This window comes from Triturus cristatus, chromosome 7 (assembly GCF_964204655.1).
Source record: "Triturus cristatus chromosome 7, aTriCri1.1, whole genome shotgun sequence".
In the NCBI taxonomy this organism is placed as follows: domain Eukaryota; kingdom Metazoa; phylum Chordata; class Amphibia; order Caudata; family Salamandridae; genus Triturus; species Triturus cristatus.
In genome coordinates, this window is record NC_140590.1 from 371,128,119 (window position 1) to 371,148,559 (window position 20,441).

At 49.8% G+C, this 20,441-nt stretch overlaps 1 protein-coding gene across 1 annotated transcript in view; it reads right to left on the bottom strand.

Moving 5' to 3' along the window:
• Nucleotides 1-15,393: 15,393 nt before the first annotated feature.
• The window catches only part of TMEM238 (transmembrane protein 238), a 32,751-nt gene continuing 27,703 nt past the window's right edge, over nt 15,394-20,441 (bottom strand). Inside the window, exon 2 of the mRNA XM_085616537.1 lies at nt 15,394-16,843. The gene's annotated coding sequence lies outside the window, so the exon portion shown is untranslated. The remainder of the gene's footprint in view (nt 16,844-20,441) is intronic.

A 20,441-nucleotide genomic window follows, 5' to 3' on the forward strand; every position in this document is an offset into this window, starting at 1 on the left:
CGGTGCCATGGGTACATCGGGTAACCTTACACTAAGGCGAGGCCCTGTCAGTCACGTGCTGTGAACACTGTGTGCGCTAGGACCGAGGAGATTGTAAGCAACCGGAAAAAATAGTGAGAAGCTGTTTCCTTAGTTGCAAAAGTAGTGCTTAGGAATTAGAAATTCTGCAAAGAAAGCGAGGAAGAAGAAAGCACCTGCCATAGTATGTATACAGCAGAAACCCACAAGAAGCCGAAGGTGTGCTGCTTGCACTGAAGCCGCAGCTGGGGGCACTTACATCTCCCTGCTAAATCCGCTGCCAGGAACGCAGCTCACAAGACACTAGTGTGGGCTCTGGAGGGACGTCCCGGCGCCGAGAAGTCACCCCCGTCCCGTTCATCGCCTGGCTCGTTTACTCCTACCTGGCCGTCGTTGGCTTCGGGATACACATCTTGTCGCCATCACGGTGGACCCCACAGACCCCAATGTCCTGGCCAAGAAAAGTTACAGCCGCCCCATGCCAGTTCTGGACCGCTCCAAGCACAAGCACGTCATTCAAAACCTTCACTGCTCGGATGCTGGATTGTACTGCTTTGGCTCCCTCAAGTGGCCAAAAGGTGCAAACGGCCAAGTGGTGAATCTAATTTGAAAAATTCAGCGCTACTCGGTTTAAACTGGGTCAGATGATTTGCAATCGGTAGGGTAATCTCGGGCAGAGTCGGTTTTAACCGAAATCCGGACAGCCTATGTATAGCAAAGGGTGTGCAGTTCCTAAGTAAGGAGGGAAAGGGAGGTCTTTCTTAGAAGTGCCCTCACACATCCCGGAGGATGTCATGCCTCATCATAGGGCCTGCTCCTCGTCGGGCCGGCGCTGCAATGCCCGACAAGCACCAGCGAACGGGGCTGTTTGGTGGAGATCTTTTGATGAAGCTGTTGGGTGAATGCAGGTTTGTGGACTGGGTGGTGCAGTGAGAGAGTGGGATAAAATAAGTCTAGGGCAATCCAACTAATGTGTTTATTCTTTTGGTAGCGCTAGCCTACTTAAAATTAATAGGCCCCTAATTGGATACAATGGTTCTATAGGGCTGAAGGAGTGTAGTGGGTCAACATGTTTCATGCCTGTTAAGCCCCTAACGGGTCTAGTGACAATTCATCGGGACCAAAAGTGTAGTTAAAGAAGTGTCATTCTTGAGCACTACCGCAGGCCTGGTTCAGTGAATATTTACTGGTAGCCAGAAGCAGTAGAAGACACCAGATAGAATCATGCCGGGTGTAAAAGACCAAAATTGAAATGGTCACCACCCTCCGAGGCACCCTCATATAAAGAACCCCCCAGACCCTTTGCACCATTCTCCGACTCCATAACAGACATCTCCCCCACAAGTCAACACCTCCACCGACTACGCCTTGCTGGGAGCCCTCAACTTCCACCTCGACAACCGCCAAGACCCCAACTCCACCTCCCTCCTGGACAACCTCCAAAACATTGGACTCAAACAGATCGTACCAGCACCAATGCACTCAGCAGGACACACCCGACACCACCTTCACAGCAGGAAACTCCATCACCTTCAGCCACACCTCTGAACTCCCATGGACAGACCACCGCTGCGTCCACTTCACCTTCAAAACAAACATACCCCTCAGACGCCCACACCAGCTCCAGCGCAAGAATTGGAACAAGATCTCCGACGACCAGCTCGCTGCCTCCCTCAGCAGCTCCATTCCAACCAGCACAGACGACCCAACCACCATTGCCCGTACCCTACACAACTGGATCACCAGATGCGCCAACACCATTGTTCCCCTCAAGAAAACATCCAACCCATTCACCAAGAAAGCCAGCTGGTTCTCCACGAACTCCGAGAATCCAGACGAACCCCCATACGCCTCGAAAAGCTATGGAGGAACTCCAAAACCCCAGCCGACCTTGAAAACTTCAGAGCAGCCACCACCGTCCACCAAAGACTCAAGGTAGAAAGCTCCCGAGGACAGAATCTCCACCCACGCACACAACAAAGAACTCTTCAACATCATAAAGAGTTCGCCCAACAGTGAGACTACTGACATCCCACCCGCCCAGGACCTCTGCGACTGGCTCAGCACCTTCCTCCATCACAAAATTAGGACCATAAATGACAACTTTGATGACAAGAACCCTCACGAGGAACCCACACCCACCGCTCCCCAAATCAAGCAGCCAACACTAGACAGCTGGCCCCCCTCAGCATTGAAGACACCCTAAAGAATATGAAGACAACCCACTCCGGGGCCACCACAGACCCCTGCCTCCCCACATCTACCACAGAGCCGCAGACATCATCGCCCCCAAGCTTCAACGAATCATCAACTGCTCCTTTGAGACCACCTCCTTCCCCGATGGCTGGAAACACACAGAGATAAACCCTCTCCTGAAAAAACCCTCAGTGGACCCCACCAACCTCAAGAACTTCAGTCCGGTCTCCTTACTCTCATATCCGGCGAAAGTCATGGAAAAAGCAGTCAACTAGCCCCCTTCATAGAAGAAAACGACATCCTCGACCCCTACCAATCAGGCTTCAGGAAGTATCACAGCACCGAGACTGCCCTTCTTGCCGCGACAGAAGACATCCCCTCCCTCCTCGACAGAGGAGCGACTGTGGCCCTCATCCTCCTGGACCTGCCCGCCTCCTTCGACACAGTCTCACACCACACCCTAGCCAGCAGACTCCATGACGCAGGATTCCGCAACAAGGCCCTTGACGTGATCTGCTCTTTCCTCGCCGGCAGAACGCAGAGGGTCAGACTTCCTCCTTCCCTCTTGGAACCCACAACAACCAAGTCCCCCAAGGATCCTCCTTCAGCCGCATCCTGTTCAACATTTACATGGCCCCACTCGCATCAATCATCAGATCACACGGACTCAATATAGTATCATACTCAGACGACACCCAACTCATCCTCTCCCTATCCAACGAACCAACATCTCCAAACACAACTTTCAAGAAGGAATGGAAGCAGACATCAGGTAGATTAAGAACAGCTGCCTACAACCCAACACGGACGAAACAGAAGTGCTCATCATGAGCCCACACCCTGATGCCTGGTATGACACCTGGTGTGCCCCGGCCCTCAGGAACCCTCCATCCCCCAGGCACGCAATCTCGGAATCATCCTGGACTCCGAACTCAAAATGGACCGCCACATCAACACGGTCAACTCCTCCTGCTACCACACCCTCTGCCTACTCTGGAAGACCTTCAACTGGATTCCCCTTGAACACAGGAAAACCATCACCCACACCCTTAGCAGCAGCAGACTAGACTACAGCAACGCACTCTATGCCAGGATCAACAAGAACCTCACCCAGAAACTGCAGTACTTCCAGAACGTTGCCGCCAGACTAGTCCTCAACCTACTGCACCACTGCCACATCAGCCAACACCTACGGCCACTACACTGGCTCCCCATCGAGAAGAGAATCACCTTCAAGCTTCTCGCTCATGCCCACAAGACCCTCCGCAACACCGGACCCACATACATCCCTGCGTCGGTTGTCGATCCCACGCTTTCGTAGGGTTCGGCTAGGAGGCCAGTCTCTATCAGTCAAAACAGCCATCACCTGGAACGCACTGCCGCAGAAGCTACAGAATATCCAAGATCTTAGACTTTTCAAAAAAACAATTGAAAACTTTTCTATTCTCAGAGGCGTGTTAATGGTCTTTCCACATCGGACTTTCTTTAGCTCTCACACCAGGACACTCTTGAGTACCAGTGCGCGGTATAAGTTTATTATAACATAAACCACTGCCTCACATTCCACATACCCCAAAGATCACTCCGCTCAGCAGTAAAGAGGGGGCTGCTGAGAAGAGGCTCAGAGTGCCAGCACAGGGTCAAAAGGTAGATCATGTTACTTTCATCCAGTGGTGTAGTGAACCCCGCTTGAGCAGGGGTAGACAATGCACCTCTTGACCTTCTAATTTGCGTCCAACTAAATATTGATTCTTTTTATAGTGGGCCTCTTATGCCTGCAGACAAAGACTCATAAAACAATCTATGGGAAGGGCTGAGTTGGAGGTCAAGAACTGCTAGGGGAGTCAAGTTCTGGAAAGGAGAGAGAACAAGAAATTATGAAAATATAATTCTAAAAACAAAACAATTACCAGAAAGCAGAGTGAGCTGGGGGGGATGTGAGGAAAGGGGTTGTAACAAGATTCATAAAACAGTTTGGAAAAAAAGAAATATTTTGGTAGCTAAGAAATAGAAATAAAAGGGAAGGAAACAAGGAAGGAAATATAAAAGTAAGGAGGGCAAGGTGAATGGAGAAGTGAAAGAAAGAAAGGGTGAAAACAACTAAGAAAGGGTGCACGGATGAACGGTTGGAAGGATGAAAGCTTGAATCAAGGGGTGAAAAGATCAATTAACAAAAGGCTGGAAGGAAGGGTAAAAGTTAATTAGAGGAGTAGGTGGATGGAAAGTTGGACTAACGGCTGCTAGCATAAATGGACGGAAGAGTGAAAGGCTGGATAATCGATATGTGATGGGAATAAATGGAATGAATAAATGGAATGATGAAAAGACTGATGGATAGATGATTAAAAGGAGGGATGAGTGAAATAATGGATGAATAAATGAATGGATTGATGGATGGAGGAAATGCCAATAAATTAAAAGATGGGGCAAAGGATCGAGGAATAGATGGATAGAAGGGTGGGAGGATAAATGGATTGAAGGATGTACAGGTAAAGAGAACTAATATGGGAACTGTTAGGCTTACTGTTTCTCTCATTTTCTGTCTTTAGAGATTTGGTTAAAAGTGAGGGGTATTTTAGTTTTCTAGCTTCTCCCATGCTTTCATCCTTCATATAGGAAGTATTGGGGGGGGAAAGGTGGAACAAGCGATTTTCAATCCTGTGTTGTCATTCAGGGTGAAAGCTTGCACGATGTCACTTTTGTTGCCCCTGGCAATTTGTTGCATGTACATTCATGCCTCAATCCCGATCTCCGTCGCCTAACCAGGTCTTCGTAATGGTTTCACTAGAGCCAGATGCCAAGCATTAAATTCAAGACAATGTGAAGGAAGCACACTTCAAATACATGTCCAGTCGCTTATTTTAAATGAGATGGCACCATCTGCAGGCGTGAGACCTTAACTACAGTTATGCAGGGAAATCGAAGAGGTCCGCTGTTTGCAGGCAGACCAGCTTAAAAGCAGGCTGTCCAAATATCATTACTTTCACACACAAAGCTGTCGAGGGCTGCTGCATTCATATGGGTTGGTATCCAGACCGAGCTTGTGCTTTCCAAGGAGGATGCTTAGAGCCTTTGGTAAGGTTTGTATCGCCTTGGTGACGGTTTCCTGTTCAATATCTAAAAAAAAATCTGTACATTTCGATTTAATTACATAAAGTAGTAACATATATGCATACATTGAATTTTCTGTTTCTGGCCCTCTGAGCACACTGGTGGGCCCCAGGGGAAGCGAAGTCGCAGACTAGTCTTCCCCCGGGGTCTTTCGCGCAGGACTAGGCTGGGGTTAGGGAGGGGTATAAGAATACAGGGGAGGAAGGAAACTTCCTCTTCCTGTATTCCGGCACCATCGGGAGGGATAAGGAGTTAATGAAGGAGCATTAGGAAGGTTTAATTAGGCTTGTGGGTTTCATCAGCGACAGACTGCGGAGCTACAGGCCTGTGGGTTCCGCTGGCACTGAGTGAGGGCGTGCTGCTATTTCTGCGGAGGCGGGTTGTGACGCAATGTCGGAGGTGTCGGCAGAGGCAGTGAGGGAGGCCCTGCCCGTGTTGGGCTGCGCCGGCTGAGAGGACCGGCTTCAGTCCGGCCCGTTAGAGGAGGCGTGTGTGTAGGGCTCCAGGGCCCCGCGTGTGGCGTCTGCCGGTGTGGCGGCGGCAGTGGTGGCTTGCATGGACGAGCCATCACCAGTCAGCAAAGGTACGTCTGGGAGGGAGCGGGGTGAAGGAGGCAGCGCAGCGCGGCAGTCGGAGCCTGCCTCCGCGCTTGGGAGAAGGTGTGGCAGGCCTGGCGGCCTCCAGGGGCTCAGACAGGGTTTAGATGCTGCCGGTTTGGAGGCGGAGGGGCGGGGGGACTGGGAACCCCTTGCCGGTGGGTGGCGGGCAGGACGTGAGGCCGGGCGTGCTGGAGCTGGAGGGCAGGCCCTGTGGGCGTGTAAGCGCAGCAGGTGCAGTCTAAGGCCACAGGGGGAATGGAGCAAAGCAGCGAGGAGGGCCAATGGGTGGAAGCTCCCATTGACCTCTCCAGTGGACCTCGGATGGGCCTCATCAGGCACAGAGGAAGTCCGGGGAAGGGGCAGTCAGGCAATTTGCAGGTGGCAGCACAAGGGGAGCCAGGGCGGGGGGCAGGGGATGGGCGCTGCCTTTCCCCTGTTCTCCCCAGATGGGAGGGCATGTCCCTTGAAGAGGAGATCAGGGATCAACGCCGCATTATCCAAGAGTCGGCGATGCGGTGGGTGGCTCAGTGTGAGGCCAGTGGCAAGGAGGGCTGGGAGGATGGGGTGGAGGGGCCCCCTACACCCACATCCGAGGAAGAAAGGTGGGCTGAGCGGGAGGAGAGGGAGTCCAAGGGCAAGTGGGTGTGGGTGGAGGAGGACAGGCGACACCAGTCAGAGGTAGGGACGGCTCTGAGGCCCGAAGGTGCCAGGGCCCGCCTAGGTTGGAGCGACCTGGGGGGCGGGGGGATCCAAGCCGGCAGAGGTCGGCAGAGTGCCGGGGGGCCTGGCGGGGTGCAAGATGGCCCAGGACACCGTCTGGAAGCAGCAGGGGGGTCCGTGGAGGCCTTCCTTCCATCGCGGGAGCGGGCAATGGCAGCGTGTGTGGCAGGTGGAAGTGGGGTGCATGTGAAGAAAAGAAAAGGTGTGAAGAGAGCGGTGCGGGAGGTGCTGTGGACGCCTGTGGAGTTGGAGCCTGCGGTGGGTTTGGATTATGGGGCGGAGAGCAATGAGTTGGAAGAAGGGGAGGTGCGGGATGATGGGACGAGAGGACGGGGGGGGCTGGGGAGAAGAGCAACAGCAGACTTGGTGTTTTTCAGACAGGAAAGACGACGAGAGGCAAGGCGAAGGCGGACAACCCCAAGATGAACACCGTCAGAGGACGGACCGGAGAGACGCAGACAGACTTGACAGGTGAGGGGGCATAGTGGGCGGCTTGGGACGGCGGGCCGAAAGACGGGAGGAAGAAGGCCTACCGGTTGGTAGGTGTGGGAGATGGGTCAGTGAGGGACGCCATAGCACCACCGCAGGGCACGGCAGCAGGTGGGACTAAGGTGGAGGAGGGCAAGCAGATGAAGGTGGCGGGCGTACAGACTGACAAGAATGACGGGACGGAGGAGAAGGGTGACAAAGGGGATGACAAGCATCACAAGAAATTGCCTTACATGGTCCTGGCCATGCCGCTGGGGTCGCATTTGTCGGACAAGACGAGGAATATAATTTGGAAACACGAATATGTGGACGTGTTTAAACTCCTGCACAGAGGGATACAAGTGAAGGAGGGTTCTAAAGAGGCGGAATCGGAGCTCACGCGGCGGCCTAGGGTCCCCACGAATATGGAGAGTTGGACGTCGGCCTCTCTCATTTATGCCAGCATCTATTGTGAGAAGCATCTGTTGAAATATATGGATATTATCAGGAAGGCCCAGATGCATTTTGGGGGATTTGCGTGGTTGAGTTCCAATGAGGCGTTTGGGGCAAGGATTAGTGTGAACCCAGATAAACCTGGGGGGGGGGGGGGGGGGGGGGGAGAAGCTGACCAGGAACTGTGGATGCAGTCGATGTCGTCCACGCAATTCTCAGCGTCCACACACACAGCCAGTGGTTTGCCAGTCACATACCGGTCCTTTCCGTCGTGTCCCGCCCATGTTGGGGCAGGGGGGGGGGGGGGGGAGTAATCCCAGTTCTGGGGGCACGGGGGCACCGTCCAAGCCGGGGGGAAACAATACTAGAGCCTGTTGGAGCTACAACAGGGGCTATTGCTCGCAATACCCCTGTATGTTTAAACATGAATGCTCCAACTGTGAAATGAAATGAAAAGAATATTTGTAGAGCGCGATAGCTACCCTGAGGCGTCCTAGCCCTACAGACAAATGCAGGCAAGGAGGTTGCCAGGCTTATTGGGGACTGTTAAAAAGCAACGTTTTAGGTGTTTACGGAAGGGGAGCAGGTTGGGCTCTGCCCGCAGGTGGGGAGGAAGAGTGTTCAATAATTTGGCCGAATTGTAGGAAAAGGAGTGGCCACCACATCTTGCTCTCTTGATTTTGGGAACCTAGGGCGAGTAAAGAAGATATCGATCGGAGCTGCCTATTAGGTTGATAGGGAGTGATCAGAGATTGGCTGATGGCTGGGCCAGTTTTCCAGAAGGCCCTGTGAGCAATGCATAATAATAATAATACTGATATTTGTAAAGCGCGAACAGCTACCTCACGAGGAGGTGTCCCGGCGCTATAGACTGCTGGGGAACCCGTCCTGGCTATCCCTGTGAGATGGTCCCTTTCTGGGTATCTCCAAGGTGAAACCAGGCATCCCCAGCATCTGTGGGGGGCCGTTGTAGAGATGAGGCAAGCTTAATGCCCAGAGTTGCCGAGTGTGTTCATGGTTAGAGTAGGTACCGAGGCGAGAATTATCGAGTCCGTTTTGACCCTGGTCCACAACCCTGCCGCGTCGGGAATTGAACCCTGGTCCCTGGCCAATTCTCTGCTTACGGGTCTGCCGCCTCTAACCAGTGAGCCACACCTCTCCTTAAATTTGATTCTTTCCCTGACCGGAAGCCAGTATAGGCTCTTCAATCCTAGGTTGATGGAATGCCGGCGGGGGATCTGAAGGAGTGTGCGGGCCGCACAATTTTGAATAATCTGAAGTTTGCGGGTTGTGGATTGAGGGGCCCCTAAATAAAGGGCATTCCCGTAATCCAGGCGTGACAGAATAAGGCCCTGGACCATGATCTGTCTTGCCTGAAATGGGAGCAGGGGAAGGATTTTTCGAAGCAGCCTGAGTAGTCTATAGCACTGAGATGAGAGATTTACTGCTTGGTGGTTAAAATTGAGGGAGTGATCCAGCCAGATGCCCAAGCTTTTGATTGTGTGTTTGGGGGCTGGGGCAGGGCTGAGGCAAGTAGGCCACAGTAAATTTGTATTGAAGGAGGCGGTCTTTCCTAGGAGCATGAGCTCAGTTTTTTCTCCATTTAGCTTTAAACAGGAAGTTGTCATCCAATTGGCAACCTCCTCTTGGCAGCTGCTTAGATTGCTTTGTGTGTTGTCCGGCTGGTTTAGAGCCACCACTAGCTGAGTGTCATCGGCATAGGTGATGATTTTTATGCCGAAAGGGCGGACAATCTCAGCTAGGGGGCTCATGTAAATGTTAAACAGTGTGGGGCTCAGGGAGGAGCCCTGAGGAACCCCACAGCTGAGCGGCCGGCTGGTGGAAACAGTGTCGCCTTCAAAGACCTGGAAGGAGCGGTCAACTGAAAAGGATCTAAACCAGGTGCTCACATTTCCCGAGACTCCTAAGTTCATAAGTCTATGGATTAGTATGTCAAGGTTTACAGTGTCGAATGCGGCACTTAAGTCGAGGAGGATAATTACCACGGCGCCTCCTTGGTCGAGAATTTTCCTGGCCTCCTCGGTTACTGTGAGGAGGGCAGTTTCGGTTCCGTTCTGGGGGCGGAAACCTGTCCGAGAGAGATCAAGTAGGTGGTTACTTTCCAGGAACTCTACCAGTGCTGAGTTGATATGTTTTTCCAGGATCTTACTCAGCTATGGTAGCAGGGATATTGGCCGGTAGTTGCTAGGGCTATCTTGGTCAAGGTTGGGCTTCTTCAAGAGAGCCCTGACCATGGCACGTTTCCAGGGAGGGGGAACAGTGCCAGAGGAGATGGAAGCATTAAGCAGGTTGAGGGTGGTAGAAAGGATGTGGTCTATAACCGGCATCAGAGCGCGTGGGGGAAGCAGGTTCAAGTGGGGTACCAGATTTCACCCTGTGCATAATAGAGTCTAAATGTAGTGAGATCAAGAAGGGGAAGGATATCCAGAGTGGCTGGGGGTTCACGTTCTGGACTAGTGATGGTGGCCAGGGCTAGATCAGGCTGAGAGGGGGGGGGGGGGGGGGGGGGGGGGGGAGGTGTACATTTTTTGTATTTTTTTGGAAAAAGAAAATCAGCCAAATTGTTACAGCGGGTTTGAGCGTCAATCGGATTGGGTTGTTTCTGTGGAAGTTTAAGGAGAGTTTTAACAATCCGATAGATTTCCTTGGGGGAGAAGGTAGCTGCCTTAATTTTTTCTTTGTAGAAAGCAGCCTGAGAGGCTTTGATTTCATCTTAATAGGTTCCAATTGCCTCCCTATAGGTAGATTTGCTAGTGGAAGAATAGTCTAGTCGCCATTTCCGCTCTAGCTTTTTGCAGTGTCGTTTAAGTTCCTGCAGTTTGGGGGAATACCAAGGAGAGGTTGTGCTGCTACAATTTTGTAAGAGAGCATTTTGTGGGAAGCACCACAACTAAGGAGCTATGGATCCAGTGATTGAATTCCTTGTTGGCTACAATGGGGTTGGAATTACTAGCTGGTCTTGAGGCCTCAAGGGCTGCAATCCAAGGTTCCATGGGAAGCTTGGACCAATTACGTTCTCTACGAGAGAACATGTTAATGGGGGGGGGGGGGGGTAGAGAATAGGAGAAATCGGGGGTAGCCCAGAAAGGACAGAGGGATGAAGAAGTGATCCGACCAAGGGAGCGGGGATGGAACTCCCGTTGCGAGTTCTGCGCAATTGCTGAAGACAGGGTCAAGTAGATGGCCGTTAATATGAGTGGGTTTGAATGAGAACTGTTTGAGTTGTAGTGCCAAGAGGCTCATGGTCAGTTCTTTGGTGGTGTGGTCATTAGTATTGTCTAGGTGAGTATTGAGATCACCCAGTAACGTAAAATTAGATGGCAAGCATGCTAGATTCGCTATAGTAGAGGGGAGGGCATTGAGGAATTGCCCAAGGGCCCCGGGTGGGCGATAGATAAGTAACCCTGAGAAGGTACTTGCGGGGGAGAAGTAGATAGCGAAAGACAGTCTCACAGTCAGGTACCAGGCCAGGGTGTCTGCGGCAATTATAAAGGTCCTTAAAAATAATCGCTAGACGTCCTCCTCTACCCTCTTTGCGGTCCTCTCGCTGTACAAGATAACCGTGAGGGATGGTTTGAATGAGGTCTGGCTTTGACTCCGCGCTGAGCCATGTCTCTGTCAAGAAAAGAGCATCCGGTTAAAATCTTTCTAGGAGCAGGGCAGTTTCGGTGGAATGCTTAGAGAGTGATCTACAGTTTAACAGGTACATACTTCGACAGGTGTCCGGAGTGTGGCACATAAAAACCTTAGAATTTGCCAATAATTGAAATAGGCTTGTCCTTGCGAAGCACGCGTCCGCTGCGCGAAGGGAAAGACATGTGGGTTAAATACCCTGCGAGACTCCGGCTCCTCCGGTCTCTGACCCAGAAGTGAGGAAAATGAAATATGTGTCGGTTCTCCCTCCACTCAAGCGGGAAAACCCATGGTGGACCGGGAGTGTGGCAACTTCTAGCAGGAAGAGATCAGGAGGGTAACAACAATTTTTAAAATATTAAAAGTAGCTTTAGATGAACTGTTTTTCTTTGCTAGCTTCAGGTTAAAAACACATAAAAACCTTCGAATTTGCCAATAATTGAAATAGGCTTGTCCTTGGCGTAGCACGCGTCCCCTGTGGGGACCGACATGCGCTTACACATTGCTTTACCTTGGCCTCGCCCTCTGAGCAATGACGGGCTACAAAAGGGAGGGGGCAGGCTGGGCAGAAGGGCGCCTACACCAGTTAAGATTGAGGCATTGGGTCCTTGGCTCTCTCGGTACCCCGACAGGAAGTTAGCTTTGAAAATTCAGTGGGGTTTTATGGAGGGCTTTCGGGTTGGTTATCAGGGTCCTAGAGAAAGGAGATGAGTGGACAGTCTGAATTCAGCCAAGGAATTGCCAGAGGTGGGTGCAGCCAAATTGAGGAAGGAGGTAGACGAATGCGCGCCAGTTTGTCGACTGGCCGGTAGAGGACTTGATCATTTCACCACTGGGGGTGGTCCCTAAGAAGGAGCCGGGCGAGTACAGAATGATCCATCACCTCTCGTGGCCGGAACGGATGTCTGTGAATGATTTCATCGCAGACGCAGATTCGAGGGTGCTGTATGCCTCGGTGGATGATGTGATCCGCCTGGTTCGGGTGTGTGGGCGGGGAGCAGAATTGGTGAAGTGTGATGTGAAATCAGCCTTCCGCTTACTGCCTATACACCCTGCGGATTTCACGCTACTGGGGATGCAGTTTGCGGGTGCTATTTTTGTGGACAAGTTCCTGCCCATGGGTTATGCGATTTCCTGCACGCTGTTCAGCACATTTTTGCAATGGACCTACACAGATCAGCGGGAGGTCTCCGACTACCTAGATGATTTTCTATTCCTGGGGAGGGCACAATCAGGGGACTGTGGCCGAGCATTGGCACAGTTTCAGGAGAGGACCTACCGCTTCGGGGTCCCCTTGGCGCCGGAGAAAACAGCTGGGCCCAGTTGTCAGCTGACCTTTTTGGGAACTGAACTAGACTCAGTTCAGTGGATGGCACGACTACCTGCCGCTAAGGTGATGGGAGATACAGGCATGCCTGTTGTGGGCGATCGGGGAGAAGAGGATCGAGTTGAGAGCGGTGCAACAACTTCTGGGTTTCCTGAATTTTGCGTGCAGGGTGGTGAGGGCAGGACGGACGTTCTGCAGGCGGATCGGCATGGTCATGCAAGTGCAAATTTTCTCAGATGCAGCTGGGGCAGCGGGTTCCAGGGTTTTGGGGGATTGCAGGTGGTGTGCGGAGGACTGACCGGCTCATTGGTTGAAGCAAGGGAGGACTATTGCATTCCTGGAGTTTTTTCTTCTGTTGGTGGCTCTGGAGGTGTGGGGTTCTGAATTTCAGAATCAGTCGGTGCTGTTTCATGTGGATAACAGGACTGTGGTCGATCTGGTCAACTGGCAGAAAGCAAGGGATCTGAAGGTTCTGCAGCTCTTGCAAAGCTTCATACTGAAATGTTTGCAATTGAATGTGGTGTTTCGGGCAAAACACGTCTCTGGGGTGAATGATGACATTGCGGATGCTTTGTCTCGTTCGTAGTGGCAATGGGTCCGGCGACTGGCACCTGGAGCGGAGTAGTGCAAGACCAAGCTGCTGGACGGCATCTGGGCCTGGGGAGGGGGAGTGAGGGTGATAGGCCTGGTGGAGAAGTCTATAGCCAACACCACGTGACGCAGCTACAGGGTGACCTGGACAGAGTTGGGATCCTTTATGGGCTAAAGCAGGGAGACGGTAACCAGATCGCGACCGACTGTTGAACAGGGAGTGTTACAATTTATTTTACATTGCACGGATAAGGGTTTGTCTTCAACAACGATAGCAGGAAAGCTGGCGGGGGTATCGTTTTATGGCAGTTTATTCATGGGTTTTGATCCGGCAAAGGATGTTATCATTAGCAGAGTTCCTAAGAGTTGGGGCTGGGATGGGGGCGTTGGGAGGAAGGGAGCGCCGAGGGATGCAATTACTTTTGAATTGTTGGTCAGGCTGGTTGGGGCTTTGCCTTTGTGTTACGACGGTTCTGAAGTTGCTGTTTTTCATTTATGTATGGTGTGGACGTTCTTTGGGGCCTTTAGGGTGTCTGAGTTGCTGGGCACGAGGAGGGTGGGGGGGGGAAAGATATGAGGAGGTAAGATTGGATGGGGGCCGCCTGAATATTTGGCTGGGGCATTCAAAGACGGATCAGGCGGGGCGTGGCAAATGGGTCTGGCTGAATGAGAGTGGCTGTGCGGAAGCATGCCCGGTGGCAGAATGGCGGAGCTTTTTTGCAGAAGGCTAGTGTGCTGGCGGGGGAAGTTTTCTGTCATGCGTCTGGGGAACGGGTGATGGCGGCACAGCTGTTGGCAGGTTTATGCATGGCTTAGAGGCAACTGGGTATGAATTCGGCTGGTTTTGGTACTCACTCTTTCCGCATTGGGGCGTCGACGGCGGCAGCGCATCTGGGATGGTCATTGGACAGGATTCGGCAGATTGGGAGGTGGAGGTCTAGGTGTTGCGAGCGCTATATGCAGAAGTAAGGGGATTTGGGGAGGGTGTACAGACGATTGTGGGGAATGGGGATGAAGGGGGTGTGTGGTGTACTAATGCTTCTTCCTCACCGTAGTTTGTGTGTGTGGCCCGGGGACCAAGACAGTCACCTGGAACGTTGGGCACTCATTCGTACATTGGGGATCAAAGTACGCTGATCAGCAGGTATATGGCCGTAACCTGGGACTCAAAGTCATCATGAGGTGCATTGGTGGGGGAAAAGAGGGATGCGATGGGGGGCACTCTTGCCCTGGCTCACGAAGATGGTTTCTCAAAGAGGTTGTCCGGACTTGGTAATACTGCATTTGGGGGAAAATGATCAGATTCGGCTGTCAGGTTTGGCGCTCTTACAGCTGATGCAAAGAGACTTGGAGATCATGAAACAAAGAATGGTGGGGACATGCATTGCATGGGCAGAATTTGTTCCCCGGAAAGTCTGGAGAGGGGCAGTGAAACATGGGGCAGTAGAGAAAGCCCGCAGGAACCTTAACAGAGCGATGAGGGTTGTTTGTGGCGAGAAGGACATTAAAGTGATTGCTCATACAGGACTATGACTGGAGGAACCGCTACTGTTCAGGGATGACGGTGTGCACCTTTCGCGATTGGGAATCGCATACTACATGATGGAGATGCTGGATGTGATCAGCAAGTTGTGGAATGAAGTTATTTGGTGTCAGAAGGATGTGTGATTAGGTGGGCGAAGGGTGCACAGTATGACACGGGGGAGGGGTTCCCCGGTTGGCGGTACTTTGGAGGTGTGGGGGAGTCACGGACTGGCGCACCCATCCCTCGGGGGGGGGGGATGAAGAGTGAATGATGGGGGGGGCCGGATGCATGAGTGCAATTGCAGGTGATACAGGGGAGGATGCTTGAAGAGAAGTGAAGAAGTGGATGAAGAACTTAAAGGTTCATGGAGTGACATGAGCGGAGAGTTGGGAGCTACGTGAAGGGAGTGAGTGGATGAAAAGGTTGATGTTGGGGATTGTTATGGTTAATTGATATTTATTGGTTATGTATTTTGTGTTGTGCAGCCTGGTCCTAATAAATGGCCTTTTAGGCTTAACAACAGCGTGGAGTGGTTTTTGCACGAAAGACACCATCCTGTTATACCGCTACACTTCGATTACTACACACCGATCAGAGAGGCAATGTCTACTCCGTGTGTTATGTTTCTCCACTCACAAAACTCGTTTTATTTACGTCTCAATTAAATGGTTTTAGAGTAGTTCTTTTGCTCTGACAAAGTTTTTTTAAAAGACACTCAATTCGCTGACTCGTAAAGTAAGAAATTGGATTTATTTGTTTAAAAAAAGAAGTGAGAACCGTTGGCAGTAAGAAAGCACACGGACATGAAATGCACAGGTTCCTACTGCCCCATGCGAGAAGGGTGCCTTTCTTGTATCCCAGTTTGTTCTGCCTGTTGCATTAAGCAGCTGGTACATGCACTCACCTTTGCCCCCCCAAAATGTACCCGCTGTTTAAGTGCCGGCAGAAGCAAGTGGCTGCCTGAAAATCCCTCTCGTTATCTGGGCCAGTTTACAGTTATGAAGATGGGAAGCAAGGGGGTGGATGAGATGAAACCTTTTAAAAGTATCTGTAAACATGAGAGGTGGGCACTAAACATGGGAGGCCTGCCAGATTGCCTAGCCCTCTTCCTGTTACTAATCCCAAAAATAAACACGACTACCTACTCCACGCCTGCCTACCTAACCCACAATTGTCACAAATGCCATATCATCTCAGGAAACGCACACAATTGTTATAGACAGAGAAAAATATTATATATGCTTTTTTGATTCGGCATTGGGACAGATGAGACTATGGATGAATATATGATGCAAATTACATCGTGCCCATTTCTGCCACAAAGACACTCGATCACTTGCTCAAATGTATGCCCCGTTCAGACCTGAAAGGGAATGACCTTGCTTGTGATAGCGAAAAATGCAATCTCCACCGATTATTGGGCAGTGTCTGAGCACAGAAATGAAATGGAGAAAAATAGGAAAGCAAAACAAATAAAAAATACAGTCTCCTAAAAAGAGCAACAATGAATCCACTTATTTAAAAGTCTGCTTCCTCCATCTCATGTTTCTACAGTAAAATACACAAGGAAGATGAAGCAACCCAGAGTGCAGAGATCGAGGAATGATGTCTACGGTGCAAGGCAGCTTTGGCTGCAGAGGTCCGTGTAGTTAAAGGTTTGCAGAAGGTCCTGGTGTAAGTTGTTGGCCTTGCCAATGTGGGGCTCTACAGGGAGCTTGCGGCAGCGTCTCAGTTGATGCGTGGCAGGGCTTCGGGTCCACGGTCTGCAAGATGGACAGTGTGACTTTCACCATGAACCTCCAGCACTGATGAAGTGTCCCAACAAATCCTCTCCAGGGATCAAGTTAAGATTAATTGTTGAAGTTGGCGCCATCCACAGAGGAAGCATATCATGGTGCAAATATGGGCAACATGATCCCGGGGGTAGGGAGGGGTTACTACCATACATTTTGTCTCACCACATCTCATTCTACCAGGACACGCTTGTGGTCTGCAGAACAGTGGACTAACCAAACCATCTCAAGTCTTAGTAGCCAAGAAGGTCCAATTGTATCCATCTCAAGGAAGTTGTCAAAAACAGTTAGTTCCTAATAGAAGAAACACTCGGAGCAGAGGCAGTGTGGGTGATCCATCAGCACCTGCCATCACCCTATTCTTCACCGTGTTAAAAAAGTAAAAGTCCTGAAATGACAACAAGGGAAGAAAAAGAAAACTGAAGTTAGCAAACTGTTGACCAGTCAACTACAACTGCCACAGGCTGTGTGTGAACAGTTTACATTTCCCCAGCAACGTTTTTGTGAAGTATGCAGGAGTTGTGCAACTCTGCCAGCATGTCAAATAGCCAACAAAACTAATTTTTGAAAGAGAACTCTCCCACAAAAGTAGATTGGGGGGTGGGGGGGTGAGTTTTCTGCCATAAAAGCACCATTTTGTCAGAGTGTACACTACTTTTTTTATTCAAATTGTTGTGGTTTTGTGTAGATCACAAGGTACCATAAGTTTTATAAAAAGTTCTGAAGTGGGTTGCAGCCAGGGCTTTAAGTGGGGGGGAAAAAACTGGGGGTGCTCTAAAAGGGGGAGGGCAAACCTCTTAAAGGGGTGTGGCCTATCCAAGTAGGGGAGTGGTCTAAATATAGATCTGTATGGATAACGGCATACACCCTCCCCAGAGGCGCAAGTATAGCCAAATTTCAGGGTGGGGGGGGGCTAAGAAAACATTTCGGGGGGGGGCTAATTCTTCAAGCAATAGGCAGAGTGGATCTGCATGGGCACTACAAGGGGGTGAAAAACAACAAGGCCTCATTAACAAGTAAATTGTCTTTTAAAGACCTGTGAAGTACTCGGTGCTGCTGTGTGTGTTTGGAGGCTGGTTGCAGGATCGCAATCTTACGCTTACCAAAAATAAGGCGCTAAATCTATAAAATTACAAGTTTTTTTATTATCCTTAGTGGCACGCCACAGATGCTTTTGGGTGGGCGCTGCACTTGCTCCTGGGCCCCAGAAACTCCTCATCCCAGACATTTACCATTTGTGAGCCCAACGGTGATTTATTCATTAGGTTGTTGACACTGTAATGTGTCAACCACTTTCGAGTAAGTGTGCCCTGACCTCACACAAAGTGCAGTGGGTCTGGGATGGCACGGGTGCACACTTACAAGTGCACGGCCACGCAAATCTGCCAGTAGGGCTGCCACGTTTCAAATAGAAAAGCGCTGACCATGGTACATTGCTTATTTTACAATGGAAGTGACAGTCTCTTACATCCAGTAATAACTTTTTTTGTATTTATCTGCAAAGAGCGTTAATAAAGTACTGCCTCCGAAAGACACGTTTATTTTTTAATATCATGGTTACACAATTGTTTTACATTACAATGAACAAACCTTGTGCCCTTCCATTTCAACTCCTTTGCCGCAGTTTCAAGATCTTAGTTTCTCGTTACTCAAATGGGTGTAACTTCTGATATTTAACTGTTTCCATGGACTTCATTGCTTGATTTTGCACGCGGGAAAGTGTCACTCAGACATTGAATGTCACTCCCAAGTACACTGAAACTATGAAAATGTCACCCATAAGCAATCTGAAACCTTGGAAGCTATGAACGCTTTTTATGGGGTGGCAGTGAAGGTTAGTTGTAAGAACTATTTTAAGAAAACACAGAAACAATGATCTTTTAAATACTACTGTGCTTATTCTTCTCTGCTTACCACAATTTCCAAACACAAACCTTTAAATACACCTTCATACATGTATTTTGAATACAGTGACAAACAGCAACACACACAAGGCATCAAGCAGACCATAAAACTCTGGTCTATTTAAAAAGAGATTGTATAATCCCAGAGGTCACCAGCGGGGTGTCCTGCCTCTGGTAACATTGGCCTTTTACGGAGGGGAGATGCATGTGAACTTTACACACAACATAGAACCCTTGACACATTACCCTTTCTACTGTGGCTCTCAGAGTTTTCGATTTACGCAGCACATGTATTGGCGATTGCTTTGTCTTTAGGACAAACAGCGGTACATTATAAGCACCTTAAAGAAACAGCGCTGTTGTATGGAACTTTTATATGTAAAAGTAAGAACTAGAGCTCAAAAAAGGAGCATAGTTTATCCTCCTTCTTGAAAGAAAAACTGTACCTCATGGGTGTGAAACAATACACAGGAAACAAGGACAGACTAATCCTCAAAATGCCAAGAAAAGCAAGACTTCAAAAACAAACAACAAAGCCTCGTTAACATATAAATGGTCTTTTAAAGACCTGTGAAGTACTCGGGTGCAGCTGTGTGTGTGTGCGCACGCCCGGGAAGCTGTCTCAACCCGGGCTGACACGACGGGGGTGGGGGAGAGGGCAGCCCTTTCAGTCCAATGGGTGCTGCGCACCTGATCTTCAGCGTACACAAAAGGTCAGCGGCTTCAGGATCTAGCCTGGCAATTACAGCTAGAGCAAAATCAGTTTGCTGCAAGAAAAAAGACTGACTACCTCTGCGAGGCCCGAAAATAGAGCCCAATAGAGGCCCGTTTTGAGGCCCTCTGTAAATAACTGCCGGTGCTCAGACCCGGACAGACCCGGCCCACATAAAGCTCTGGTTGCAGCAAAACCGCACAAATACACACACAGAGAGAGTTCTGAAAATGCATATATTTTTGTAAAACATCACCTATAGATGAATTCCAGTAAAAATTTCCAAACACAAGTAATCACGTTTCTTCTCGAATGCTAGTATTTCATTAGGGTTCTGAGAACGTACAGTAAAATAATGCAGAACTGCGGCTAGAACTTACAGATCGCCATCCATAGAGCTCTGAAATGTTGGCATGAAAATCTGTATTTTCCAAACAAAAGTGCATTTCCAAGCCCAAGTCAATCGTTCCCAGAAGTAGAAACTGCTTTCTGGGAACACTAACATATGAATGAAGGACCCAAACCTCCTTTTAGGCTCCTGCAGACACCCCCCCCCCATTTTCTGGCCTTTTTCCTCTTACACACTTTACCTGATGTCAGCAGGTAGGATTTGTGGCTGGTAAAGAAGTTGATAATGCAGAGTATGTTATTGCCAGTAGTACCACCCAGTACTACCACACTTGGTAACATTTGGAATGGTGCCAAAAGGTATCGTCACTGGACACCATGCAGCAATACCTCTGAGCACTACTTGTAATGAGAGCCCTGATAACACTTTGTCATGAGGAGTCTTTTTATCACTGAAATGTATGAAAATACTATTCTGCACTATTTGTAATGGTGGCCTTGGCAGGATGATAGAATTCACAACATTGCTCATTGTATTTTAGAGGTGTTCTCAGGTGTCCTTAGAAAACAATCACACACTGAAATGAGTTTCTAACACGTAGTTAATGGTAACTGGAATCATTTTTATTATACAGTTTACGGAATTTGAACCTTCTAAGCCAGACTAAGGACAACTAATGACGAGAGCCAGGCTTTTGGCATCATTTTCCCTCTCTTGGAAACACCAATACCACAGGGGTTCAGTAATATAGGTGCATTCCAACATAGTCTCTCAGAAATGAGTAATAGCATTGGGCATCTGTGTTTCACCCATCAAGCCAGCTTGATATTCCTCATTTTCTGGGCATTTTTCACCTGCAACTTTTGCATGCTTTTAGCAAGTTTTATGTCTAGGGAAAAAAGTATCGGGCTCTGCTTTTCCTGGAGCAGGAAACTGTCAGAGGGAGACAAACCAGTAGTTTTTTTAGGTCACACCTAGGCAGCATTTGCAGTGTCTCTTCGAGACATGCTGTATTCAGGAT